The sequence below is a fragment of the Diabrotica undecimpunctata genome, chromosome 5 (genome assembly GCF_040954645.1).
Source record: "Diabrotica undecimpunctata isolate CICGRU chromosome 5, icDiaUnde3, whole genome shotgun sequence".
Taxonomy (NCBI): domain Eukaryota; kingdom Metazoa; phylum Arthropoda; class Insecta; order Coleoptera; family Chrysomelidae; genus Diabrotica; species Diabrotica undecimpunctata.
The window spans coordinates 143,938,226-143,952,852 of record NC_092807.1 but is presented as its reverse complement, the minus strand read 5'-3'; the positions used below and the strand labels follow the sequence as shown (position 1 = coordinate 143,952,852).

Sequence of the window (14,627 nt, the reverse complement as noted above, 5' to 3'; positions counted from 1 at the left end):
TAAAACTCGCTTATTAAACATTTAGTTATCCTTCTTCTCAATCGTGCTCACTTTACAGAATCAGCGAGCACGTTGAGTACGAAGGACCTCCACCAGGACAAGATCTTACAGCTCTCGGGAGAGACTTAGTTTAATAATTATAGCAACAGCTAACTCATACAACGGTAATAAGGATAAGGCAGTGTAGGTATTTATAATTCAGTTTTTTTAGCAAAAATTAGACTGCAGACCTGTATGTTTTGAGTATTTAGCACAAATGTAAAAAAGATATTTAAAGAGATGTTTTTGTATAAAAATGCCGGATTATCTACATCGTTTTAAATTCAACTTCGTATTATTTAATAAGTTTATTACATTATTCACTATACTCATTATTACCACAATAAGGCAAAAATAGTATCATTTAGGAGAAATATCGTTCGGTAAATATTATCAGAGATGAGATAACTTGTCAATAAACACTATAAAAAATACTTGTAGGCCAAATTTTATAACACATGTGGCTCCTAGATAAGAAATGATTTATAGTTTACTTTCATAATTTATATACATCCATTAGCTGTGACGATCCTTGGATAGTTCATTAACGCTAATGCTAAACGGTTGCTAAATACGACAGGTAGATAAGGTTTAATAGGCGTGTATCTGCTTCTGATTCATATTTCAGTCTATTGCATGTTAAATGAAACTGAATTGTTAATTGTTTTTTGATCTCTCCCGATAATCAAGCATCTTCAACATTTCTATAATACTCCTTTTCTTGAAGTTGAAGAAGTTATAGGTACTATGTCGTTAACAAAAAATAGGTCAGCGGTCCAAAATTAAGAAAGTTTATTAAGCCACGGCCAGGTTATGAAAGTTTATCTACAATTTATAATCTCATTCAGTTTTGTCGCTATTGTTTGCTGTTATTTTGTATCTGTTTTCTTCAATTTTGTCGCTCAAATGTGTTTATGAATTACTCAGAATCATATTAGAATATACAGTATAGGGCAAAAGATCAGTAGGAAGACTCCAGAACTCGTGGCTGAAAGACTGAGGAGATAGTTTGACTGCTCATCCACAGAAATCTCTCGTTCAGCAGTTTCCAAACCTACAATTATCATTTATATCACCAACCTTTGAAAGGAGATTGTGTAATAAGAAGAAGAATATGTTTACTTGATTTTACGTTAGAGTTGCGGTCTTTTAGATACCCCATTTTCTACATATCTGATATCGTGGTCATCTGCGTATCTGATACTACAAATGAGATCAATAAAACTTTTAAAATTTGTTTCATTGTCAAAATCTGTCATAATAATTTTCTAAATAGAGATTGAATAATACTGGCTACAACACATCGTCCTGCCTGGCACGCCTTTTTCCATTTATTTTATTTAATATGAAATTATTTATGCTGATTCAAGCTTCTTGACAGTATTCATCATCATAGTCATCGTTGTGGTTCATCCTTGAGCTTCAGCAACTCAAATAGTTTAATTGCCTGCAACTACATGCACTGCCTCAGTATACTGTTTGTTGAAAAGCTGTTTTCGTAGTGTCTGCCCATCGCTGTGGAGATCTGCTCCTCTGAAGGCCCTCCTTGGAACACCAAACGCTCCATTTTGTGATCGCTTCGATTAATATGACCAAATAACTTTAAAATTATAGAGTAAACAGTATTAGAAAGTATCTTCGCATCGTCTATCTGATTCTTTGACTGTTTATGTCCCAAATGCATAGTTAAATATGGAAAAGACCAGAGTTGAAACAAACGAGTCGCATCTTTTTGGTCATAGAAATGTGACAATCACGTCATACTTCGTTTGGTTCAGTCATGTTTGCTGTTGCTAGTTGTATGCGTCTTCGAATTTCAGGTTCACAACTGCCTGTGTTGTTAACTAGAGCTCCAAGGTATAATATAGAGAAGACTACCTCCCATTCCGTAATAGTTCGGGATTTAGGAAACTGTTGTTTTCGATCAATAATCATGATTTTGGTTTTGTTGTAGTTAACCATGAGTCCAAACTTAGCACTTTCTACTTTGAGTTTTTTAATAAGTTAATAATGTCTTTTGGATTAAAGGCTAGAAGTGTAGTGGTATCTGCAAAACGCAAGTTAGACATCTTGACACTTTCTTAAGGTGCCCTCTCCATTACTGAAGATTGGTTATAACTACAGCAAATTGCTCTCTATCTTGAGCTGTTCTTAGTATCGAATGTATGTCCATACCTGTCCAGTCTCTTACATTTTTCAGCCAGGAGCATTTTCTTTTTCCTAGACCTCTTCTTCCTTCCACTTTCCCTTCCATTATCAGTCGTAGGAAGTTGTATTTTTCTCCTCTGTAAATATGTCCTAGATAACTCATTTTGCTGGTTTTTACAATATTTAGGAGTTCTCTCTCAGTCCCCATTTTAATCGACGCCATTTGATCCCAATATAGGTTTTTAATAAGGGCCACCGTGTTATGATCTATACCATGTTGTGTTAGGGTTTCTATGAATTCTGTGTGTTTTAGTTGATCAAATCCTTTTTCGTAGTCGATAAAAAAGAGAAACACGTCTTTTCGTTGATCTCAACATTTTTGTAGTAATATCTGGAGGCCAAATAATGCCTCCCTCGTACCAATCTCCATAGGAAATCCAAATTAATTGACAATTTTGAGTAAAAGGTTTATCTTGACACCGCTCAGGTTTAATCCTCCTTTCAAACCATCCAAAACTCTGCGTATTATGAACTCTGTTTAATTAAATAATAAGGGAGATAAAATGCATCCTTGGCGTACTCGTACTCCCTTTTCTAAAGTGGTAGTAAAGATTGTTTGTTATTTGGATATCTTTTAGGCGAATGCTTTTACTTTTGAGTAATTGCATCAATGGTTTATATTTTACTGGACCAAACACCTTATTGTAATGAACATATTATATGTCTTCCATGTATTAAGACATTTCTGTATTAAGATATTAAAAGCAAATAATGCTTTGAAAGTTTGAATATTTCTGTTAGCTTAGAATACTAGAATCAATGGTATCCTAAAACACGAGATAAGAGAATAGAGATGAGTAAGAAGTAAAGATAAACGTAAGAACGACAATAAGTAATATTGCATCTAAATATCTCGGGTGAAAATTACAAAGCGATTGAAGATACAGAAGCCAAAAAAGGTATTACCTAAAGAAGTAAAATTCAATTTTATCAACAGCTGCTGACGGGGAGATGATCTATAAGCCAAACGAAACCAGCAGTGTTATGGCAGATAGTGATGAAACATATTAGGATTTTATCTCTACTACAAATAGATATATATCAAATGTTCTTAAGATATTATAAGGGGTACAAATCGGTCCAAAGAGCAGACTCAATTACTAAGATAACGTCTCGGCTAGTTATACAGCCCTTTCCAAATATTATCATATGAAAGATATACTTCCGCAACATAATTAGTAGTTTTTGTGAGAAAATAACGGGAAACAAATGGTTCAAAGCAATGGAAATTGTTTCTAGATAGTTCTGCAGAAACCACTAAGATCGTATTATTTCATCTTCTTCTTCTGGTGTACTCCATTACTGCAGGTTTGTGATCACTACATCAAAATCTCTATTCTGCGCCACTCTTAGTAATTGTTGAACATTCATACCCAACCAAGTTCTGATATTGTGAATCCATGACGTGGCTCTTCTGCCTATTTCTCCTCGACCCTCTATCTTCCCTTCAATTGTTATTCATAGTAGGTTATATTTTTATTTTTTATTATATGGCCTAGGTACGAGGTCTGTCTTTTCTTAAGCGTTGTTATAAGTTCTACCTCTCTATTTATGGTATTTATTGTTGTTTGATTTGTAATGTATTGTCTCCATGATATTCTAAGCATTCTACGATAAAGCCTTATTTCAGAGGCTTCTAGCTGTCGCATAGTATTTAATTTCAATGTCCAGGCTTCAACTCCATACAAAAGGACTGAACAAACTTAGGATTTAATAACTCCAATTCGCATATCTAAGCTTACTTTTTAGTTATAGATAATTTGCTTCCATTTATTGTACATGTTCCTAGCCTGTTCCATTTGGGTTTTTATTTCTATATCTGGATCCAACTTATCATTTAGTACTAACCTTAAGTATCTGAATTTGTGAACTTGTTCTAATTGGGGTTTATTTAGGTCAATGCAACAATTTTCATCGGTTTTGCTAATCTGTCTAGTATATTTTGTAAGTCTTTTCTTCTCTTTTTTTCTGCTATTAGAACGGTATCGTCTACATACCTGATATTGTTTTTAATATATTTACCGTTATTTTTATCAATATATTCAACTGCTATACAAAATACCTAGGTATAGCCAAAAAGTTTATGAACAAAACCTCCCATATACAATCTGAAGTTTCACATCAGATTGAACAGAAAAAAAATGTTTGTCCCTGTTTATCTATTTTATTTTTCTTTTAAGTGCAATTTCTGTGATCAAATGTTGGCTATCACCATATTTAAGTTCTTGGAATGTTTCTCTATCAGCTGCTACGTGAAATAATTCTTTAGCTGTCAGATCGCACCATTGTCTAATATTGCATAACCGAGATAGTTTTTTAGACCCTATTCATCTTTTGCCTTCCACTTTTCACTATATAAGGGGAAGTAAATTATATTTTGGTCCTCTAATTATGTCTTCAAAATACTTCGTTTTTCTTCTCTACTATGTTCGGTGTCCCTTATTTCAGAACTCATCACTTCTCATTGGAAATCCGTGAGATCTACGATATTCCTAGAATCCGGCGGTAACACCACATTTCAGTCGGTTTTAATAACTACCTACCGCAAAGATGCAGACTTGCTCTCTCATTGAAAAAATGCTAGCTTATCTGAATATGGCGAAAAGTTCGACTCGAGACAAAAGAAAAGTTGGGCTAATTACAGAATAGCAGTAAATCTTCTAATAATTGGGCTAATTGCAGTAAATCTTCTTCTTCTTCTTCACGTACTATATCAGAGTTATCCGACGTTGGAGATCACCATTGCGAAGACTTCTCGAGCTTCTGCCACATGGAATAATTGTCCTGCAGTTGATATCTCAGTCCATTCACGAATGTTTTTTAACCAAGAAACCTGTTTTCTTCCTACACCTCTACGGCCTTCTATTTTGACTTTAAGAATCATTTGGAATATCCTATATCGATTTCGATATAGAATCGATATTTATAACTATTCCCAAGAAAAAGAATGCCAGACAGTGTAGCGACTATTGACTTATCAGTTTAATGAGTCACATGCTCAAAATTTTTATGAAAATATTGCATTGTCGCATATATAAACTTTGTGAGGGGATAACTGGTGATGAGCAGTTTGGTTTCCGAAACGGTTATGGGTACTCGAGAAGCTCTTTTTTGCATGCGAATACTCTTACAAAAGAGCATTGAGTTTAGGAAAAATATTTACGTATGTTTTATAGATTTCGAAAAAGCCTTTGATAGAGTACCACATACATTATTATTTCAATGCTTAGACTCAGTTGGTCTGGACACGTATGACATTAGATTGCTTAAAAATCTTTAATACAATCAGACCGCTTGTGTTAAGGTGGACCAAGAGGTTTCAGCTAAAGTTTCTATTAAGCGTGGTGTCAGACAGGGATGTGTTATGTCACCGATGTTGTTTAATGCCTACACTGAACCTTTTTTTGAAATAGCGTTAAATAATCGCCGCGAAGGTGTTAAGATCGGTGGTGAAATTATTAACAACATCAGACACGCCGATGACACCGCAATAATGGAGGAGAATCTAGAAGATCTTCAAACCCTGTTGAATGCTGTAAACAACGAATGCACTGAAAAAGGCTTAACAATCAACGCAAAAAAAACAAAATGGATGGTGGTCGGAAAGATTAATATCGAAGACTCAGTACTAAGATTAGATAACAAAATCCTGGAAAGGGTGGAACACTTTAGATATCTGGGTAGCTGGATTGACTGCAGGGTTGAAAGTGACGAGGAATTTTCGACCAGAATAGAACTCGCACGGAAAAACTTTATTAACTGGCGTTATTTATTATGCAGTAGAAGTCTGTCGTTGACCACACGTCTAAGAGTATTGAAATGCTACGTCTGGTCCACTTTGTTCTATGGATGTGAAACCTGGACAACAAAAATTAAAAATCTCAACAAATTAGAAGCGTTTGAGTTATGGTGTTACCGTCGCATGCTCAGAATCCCGTGGACAGCACACATATCTAACGAACGCGTGCTAGAGACCGTGCACAAAGAGCGAGAATTGATCAACATCATCAAAATGAGAAAGGTCCAATACTTCGGTCATATAATGAGAGGACCTAAATATCGCTTACTCCGGTTAATCATTCAGGGCAAAATCGAAGGAAAACATTGGGTCGGAAGAAAACAACTGTCCTGGCTGCGTAACATTAGACAATGGACAGATCGAACGGTCAAGGAACTGTTTCATCTAGCTGCTGACCGAGAATCATTTCATCAGCTTGTCAATATGACGATAGCCAACGCTTGAATACAAGCACGGCACACAAAAAAGAAGATATCGATTCTTGCTGTCCAACGTATCTTTAGCATCCGTCTATGAATCCACATTTCCAATTTCAATTCTGTACATACTTGATACTTTTAGTGTCCATACTTCTGCTCCATACAAAAGTACAGACCAAATATAGCACTTAATAGTAGTAAATAATATATTTAAAATATTTTAATACATGAGTAAGTTGAAAAACACAGAAAAGATTTGATTTCACGTTCAAAGCGTCTATGTATCTGTTGATACGTATTTCGACTTAATAAGTCTCATCAGAATAGTTATTCATAGCCTCTGTCTTATTAGGAAGCAACAATAACATGGCTTCATTATGGACGCAATAGCGACATCTGATAGAAAAATCGGTAAGATAGTTTCGAAACAATGATGTCGCTATTGCGTCCATAACGAAGCCATGTTATTGCTGCTTCCTAATAAGACAGAGGCTATGAATAACTATTCTGATGAGACTTATTAAGTCAAAATACGTATCAATAGATACATAGACGCTTTGAACGTGAAATAAAATTTTTTCTGTCTTTTTCATTTTATTCGGATCTACTCTGTATGAGTACGAGAAACAAATTCGTTAAGGATTTCTGCTTAGATGAATAGACATGTCGTGGAATGCAAATTTTAGATTCCCCATGTCTCTATTAACATCTTTATCAACGTCTGGCCATGCCATGCAATTTTTAGAAGGCTCCAGATTAAAGCAGAAATCTGAATTTGTTTCGAAACTATCTTACCGATTTTACATGAGTAAGTCTTTAGCTACGCATATTACATTTTTTAGACTTATTTGTTGAGGAAAATTTGGGAGACGTGAGTGAGTAGCATGGGGAAAGATTTTACGAAGATGTGAAAATCATGGAAAAACTTTACCAAGATCATTGGAATGCAACGGGGATAGACGACTACATTTGCAGTGTACTTCATAAATTAAACACTATTTACAAGTGGCAAAATAGCACTATATTATAGTCATTTTTAATATGGTTCCAAATTAAGACCTAAAAAGGCAAAGAGCAAAAGGTTTGCATTTATCGCCTTTTTTACCATAAAAACTACAAACATAAACAAAATACTCATTTGTTGCGTAGTTATAATAATAAACAATGACGGATATTTTTTAATTCGTTCATACTTGTTTTATACAAGTCCAATAAGTGCAATATTATATTTAGTATTATAAAAAACCTGTTCATTAAAAAGTAATTTTAAATGTGCTTAGTCTGTTTTGTTAATATCATCTAATCAGTCCCAGTGCTAGGGTATCAGGTGCCCGCTTGCAAAACTAGAGTAGGCGCTCTTCGTTTTTTTTTTTTAATTAGGCAACCCTATATAGTTTCTTTTAACTGCACAGTAAGCTGACAAAGTATTCTGTATTACTAAACACATAGAATATTAAATTGAGAAAGTTCCTGATAAACTAAATTTCATGTAAAATGTTTATTTTACTATAAATCATTCATCTACGCTCCTAACTACTGACAAGCAAATAAACTGAAGAAAATACACAAAGCATTTAGAATAACTGCAAAGTTGTTTGCTTTTTGAAACAGAATATATTTACCAATAAATTCTATTACTTCTTCTTCTTCTTCATCCTTAAGTAATCCAACTTTGGACATACGCCTCTCCCAAATCAATCCAGTGTTTTCCATTTTGCGCCATTTGTTTCCATTTGTGTCCTCCGTTCTACTTAATGTCATCAGCCTATCTCATTTGTGGTCTTCCTCTGCTTCTCTTTCCTAACCTTGGTCTGCATTGTTGTACTTCGTGGTTCCATCTTTTATCCTTCAGTTGGGCATTGTGGGCTGCGAAGCTCCATTTTAATTTGGCAGCATGTTTTCCTGCGTCTTTTACTTTGGTTTTGTTTCTAATCCATTTGTTTGTTTTTTTGTCTATAAGTCTCACCCCGAGCATTGATCTTTCCATCGCTCTTTATGCCTTTACTATTTTATCCAAATTAGAGTTGGTGAGTGTCCACGTCTGTGAACCATACGTGAGTATATGGAGGATACACTGATCGTAAATTCTGGTTTTCAAATATTGTTCCATTTTAGTGCATTTCAAGATCCAACTAAGTTTTCCAAATCTTGCCCACGCTAACCTTATTCTTCTAGTAATTTCCACAGTTTAATTTTCTTTGTTAGCTTTTATTATCTGTCCCACCTCTAATGTTCAGTGTATTTGTCATTATTTTTGTTTTTTCCAAGTCCATCTTAAAACTTACATTTTCCGAAGCAGGAAATAGCTGCGTCATCATGGTCTGTAGTTCTTCCAAACTTGTAGCGAATATTACAATGTCATCAGCGTATCTCAAATGACTCAGTTTTCTACCATTAACATTTACATTTATTTAAAAAATTCTATTATTATAGGGTAGAAATTCTATGCGTTGTATATTTTTGTATATTTTACGTGTATGGGTTGGAAAAATTGATGGTAAGACACTATGGGACAGAGCTAGAAGTACAAATATACGACGTAAATGCAAGGTGGAGAACATCAAGAACTGGGTAAGAAATAGAAAAATAGGACGGAACAATCATATAAGCCGAATGACAACAAATAGAGTATTAAAGACGGCAAGAGAGGGTTCCCCAATAGGAAGACTATGTCTATATAAAAAGAAAAAGAAGAAGAAGAAGGATTGTAAAAATAACAAAAACATATTAGCGTATGACTGGAATTGAAACCCTTCCCTTGCAGGCTTGTTTTCGCCGACCCTGCTTCTAATGTTGTATTGTATCTACACTATTCTACAAAAGTTACAAAATAATATGTGATTTGCTGGGATTTAAGAATTTATTTACTTTGATCAATGTAACTTTAACATGTCTTTGATGGAATAATTAAATTTGAAATCAAAGAGCTACGTCGGAAAATGTCATTTAACAGGGTCTGTACCAAGCCCCTAAATGAAAAAACTGAACAAACCTAATATTGCGTCAAAAAGAAACTTATTAGGTGCAGCAAAACGATAAAGATTAGATAACCAGATTACCTATACCTACGTTAAAAATGAGTTGTTATCCGTCGGGTGTGAGACTCCTTTTGCATTTAATAAATTTAATAAAATAAGCTCATTTTTTTCGCCAATGGAAATATTAGATTTATTTCCACAAAAAATCAAGTATAAATCAAGTAGGTGTAAGAAAATAGAACAGAGCAGAATTAACTTCATATACGGCGATTTAAAATTATTGATAGGAGAGTTTTTACGACAAGTTCATTTGCATTTTATTTAATACATATTATATATCTATGAATTCTTTTTATTCTTCTGAATCTATTTTCTCCTGTCATCTTAATAAAATTTAACATTTTTACTGGTAATTAACCAAAATTTTAGTTTCAAATCAATTTTAAAATTACTTAAACATGTAAAATTAAAGTTTGATATTAATACCGAGAGTAAACTAAATATAGGACCAAATACATGCCGGGATAGTATCATAAGTTTTTTTCCTGGTTTTCCTCATGATTTACTATGGAATCACTAACAGGAGACTTTTACTGTTATCATCGCATGTGGTTGTCTTTTTAAATACAAATCTCATGCTATGATTTTTCTGACGGATATTCTCAAGTTAAAGTTGATTTCATATAATCAATTATTGAACTAGTCTCCAATAAAGTCGTTACAGAAACGCACTTTAAAAGTATTGACAATATATGTATAATATACCTATTACTATCAAATATGATATGCCATGTAGAGTACGTTAGGATTTACTATGGTATCACTAAGAGGAGAATTTTGCTATCATCATCGCATGTGGATGTCTTTTTAAAAACAAATCTCATGCTATGATTTTTCTGATGGGTATTCTTAAGTTAAAATTGATTTCATGTAATCTATTGAACTAGCTTTCAATAAAGTCATCTCAGAAACGCACATATATGTATAATATACTTATTACTATCCAATATGATATGCCATGTAGAGTACGTTTAAGTAGAGTTAGGTGTCTACCTTTGGTGTAGTCAAAGTATTTAGACTATTATCCATTTTATCCTAAATTTAAAATTTAATGTATGTTTGCAAGAGAGTTCATAAAATATCTAGCTGAAACTTTAAATACTTTTGCTGTAAAAACAAATTTAATTCCTTGCTCTTCAGAAAAACAAATCTAGATCTTCAGTAGAAGATTCTAAATTTATTGAACTTCCTCGAAAGTGTTTGAAAAATATTTTAAAAATCCATAGTCATTTAATATTCTTGTATAATCATAACTTTATGCAAGAGTAAAATACATAGAAAAAGAGTCCAGATATATCCACTGCGGACAATTATTCAGCTTTGAATAACCAAACAAAAATTTCCGTTTTATGCAATTTGATTATTTTCTTTTTATACAACAATGGTTTAGTTTTTTAATATTTATTTTGTAGCATTTAGTTGTGTTGGCATTGTCTTAAAGAAATTAGTATGTATAATCAATAAATACAATACCACAAAGTATCTACGTAAATTAGGTATTTTTTTTTTAAATATATATTTTTTGCTTCTTTTGTCCTTATAGGACTTCATGTAATTTTCTAATTGGGAAATAATTTTCCCAGTTTAGAATTGGTTTGTAGATGTCACAATCAGTTGCCGTCGATAAACTTATTTCAGTTATAGCTTCATGTATCAAAACTATTTAGCTTTTAGATTTAAGGAAAAAGTCTTATCTTAGGCAGTATTCAGTAAGTAATTTCTTTTTGTGCAAAGTCAAATAGTTGAACATTTTACCTAATCATAAAAGCTAATATTGCACTTTATACAAAATAATTGAACAAACCTTTCTCCTCCCTCGTGGATCTTGTCACTATGGGTCTATAAACAAAAATCACAAGTCTTTATCACAGTCTTAGCACTACACTCACTGCTAAACTAACAAAACAGTCCTAATTTCTTAAAAAATCTTGAATCGTCGGCAGAGAGCTAGAGCTATGATCTTACAAATCAGTGTCAATCGCAAAACTGCGCGGTTTTCACGAAAATCCCAGGAAGTATTAAAAAGTCTTAAGCGCTTAGCGTCCGTACAGGATATCGGTTTAGAAGTTGATACTGTAAAGTCTCAGTAATCTGGGCCACTTCCCAGCGCGGTTTAACTATAAGTCGTCTACTCTATATATCATCATAGGAGCCTTAGAGGCAGAGCCGAGTGAGGCGCGCGATCGGCTTCATTCGCTTCTATCCATCTTCCTCTCGCGATTGCCAGCGACGTTGCCGGTTATACTGAATGTTTAAGTATCTCATTGTTTCATACAAGTTAGTTTTCTAGTGCAAGAGTTCAAATATTTTTAGTATTTAGTTCGGACAAAAACGCGCATCACACATATAAGAGTAAAAAATAGCATATAAAATTTATTAATTTATCAGTGAATTGTTTAGTCAGTGATTCGATTATTGGCAATTGGCATGTACGAATTTACGTGTTGAATTTGTGAAACTTTATCCATAGCTAGTCATTTTTTTCTTTCCTTTTGTCATAGTATATTAATTAATATACTAATTATAATAATAAAAATGTGTCTTCTATGTTGCCTTCTAATATTGCATAATATTTTAATTGATATATTACATTTGATTGCATTAAATATTAAAGATCATTTGTGTTTCATTCGTTTGTTTGTTATAAGAGTTATTGAATTAAATGTTTTTAACCAACAACTGTTTTACTGTCAATTCACGGTAATTTATATATCAGAGTGAATTTTTTATAAAATGGTGATATCTACTGATTATAGATACCGTAATAATGCAAGGAAAGACCCCTGGATTATCTGGACCAAAATTATAACCAAGATCCATAAATAATAGATATCAGAATAAGTTGTTTACCGTACATATAGGCTCACATTGCCATAAATTACAAACTTGTTAATTTTTTAATAGAAATATTAGGGTAACATTGCGGATGATCACGTCTCTCTTCAATCCTGGCCTCCAGAGGGAGTATAGTGATCATCGATCATCGTGATGTCGTTTATTGTGCGTCTCCAAAGATCTCTATCTCCGGTCATTTTTCTTTAACTCATGCATTGGTCTTTTGCCTATTCCTCTATTTGATCGATCCATCTTGTTAGGGATCTTCCTCGTAATCTCCGGCCTTCTACCTTCCCTTGGATAATAATTTTTTCTATGGTTTCTGTGTCTGCTCTCATGACTGGTCGAAAGTATATTAATTGTTGGAGATGGACTTTTGGCTGGAAAGCCGTTTGCTGACTTTTAGCTCATTTAAAATTGAATTATTTGTCCTGTGGTCGGTCCACGAAATTCGTAACATTCTTCATCAACAGAACATTTCAGTGGCGTCTATCTCTCTTCTTTCCACTTGTCGTAGAGTCCAAGATTCATATCCGTATGTCAATATTGGGAATATTAAGAAGTTGATCAACCTCATTTTTAGAGTTCGTGGAATTTGAGAGTCCTTCCATATCTTGGCCATCTTTCCTACGGTGACTTTTGGTAGATCACATCTACGTTTTATTTTTTTCTGTAGTGATCCTGTAGCGCGCTATATTTTTCCATATCAAAATTATTATGGACAAAATAGAGACAACGAATTAAGAGGAAGACAATAGTTGTCTCGGTATATGCATCTGGCAATGTAAATAAACAATTGAATTATTTACTTTTACTAGACACTAAATTATTTTTCGAAGATTCTGAGACGCAATTCTTAAGTGTTTCTATTGTGATTTAATTTTTCTTTATTAAGTTTTGATTTACATAAGTTTTTTATATTAACTATGTATATATATTATCTATATGCATTTTTCAATTTTATCAATTATTGCTATTTCTGTTGCCAAGTTCTTTAATAATGTAGTTAACGAGTCATTTGTTTCATTGTTGTGTATGATTGCTATGTAGTCTATCCACTATCATGATCGTTGTCTTTGATATGTTTAACTGCAGACCAAATATTTGACTTTCGTTTTCAATCAGTCGTATAAGTCCAATTGACTCTTCATGACTATTTGCAAGAAGACCTGTGTCGTCTGCAAAACGTAGGTTGTTTATTTTTCGGCCATTTATTGAGATGCCTTTTTTTTAACCCGTCTAGCGCTCTTCTCATAGAATGCTCCCCATATATATTAAATAATTGTAAAAACAGTATACATCATTGTCTGACATCTTGTTCTGGATGAAATTCGTTCGAGAGTGTATCAAGCACTTTGACTGTTCAAGTAGTGTATTGTGTTAATGATCAAGTAATGGTAGCAAAAGACTATGATGATATAAGTTACATGTTTCGAAAACTAGTACCCAGAAGACTAGATACACAAAGTAATGACTAGAAATAAACGTGGAAAAAATGAAATGTATGGCAATAAAAGGACGAGAGCAGGACAATTAGATAAGGAGCAAAATTAATAAACACAATTCAAAAGGTAATTAAGTGTCACAATTACATCGGATGAAAGATATAAAAATGACATTCAAAAGAACACAACCAGAGAGAAACAGTGATTAGACAGTTTATCCAGTACTGTGGCCCAACAGTATATCCAAAAACAAAAAAGACGCATTTTTGGAATATTTATTGAAAGCACGGTGACTTATAGACAATAGACAATACCATTTTTGTTGACCAATTGTAAAATAATTCTACAATCCAAGATATTCAGAGGGTACAACAATTTTCGCGAACTAAAAGAGAAGCAGAAAGGAACGAAAAAGAATACAAAAGTATTAGTGTGAAGGTCAAAATTATATTTCTCAAAAACGGTAACCAAAACGACATATCTATACTGTTTTTGTTGTATTCTCAATTTTTTGTACCGCTAAGCTGACTAAAATTTTGGGAAGTTTATCCAGTACTGTGGCCCAACAGTATATCCAAAAACAAAAAAGACGCATTTTTAGAATATTTATTGAAAGCACGGTGACTTATAGACAATAGACAATACCATTTTTGTTGACCAATTGTAAAATAATTCTACAATCCAAGATATTCAGAGGGTACAACAATTTTCGCGAACTAAAAGAGAAGCAGAAAGGAACGAAAAAGAATACAAAAGTATTAGTGTGAAGGTCAAAATTATATTTCTCAAAACCGTAACCAAAACGACATATCTATACTGTTTTTGTTGTATTCTCAATTTTTTG

The 14,627-nt window shown here is 33.3% G+C and overlaps 1 protein-coding gene across 1 annotated transcript in view; it reads right to left on the bottom strand.

The window, feature by feature from the left end:
• Ptx1 (pituitary homeobox homolog Ptx1) overlaps positions 1 to 11,657 on the bottom strand; it is a 190,300-nt gene extending 178,643 nt beyond the window's left edge. Inside the window, exon 1 of the mRNA XM_072532923.1 lies at positions 11,308 to 11,657. The gene's annotated coding sequence lies outside the window, so the exon portion shown is untranslated. The remainder of the gene's footprint in view (positions 1 to 11,307) is intronic.
• Positions 11,658 to 14,627: the final 2,970 nt, after the last annotated feature.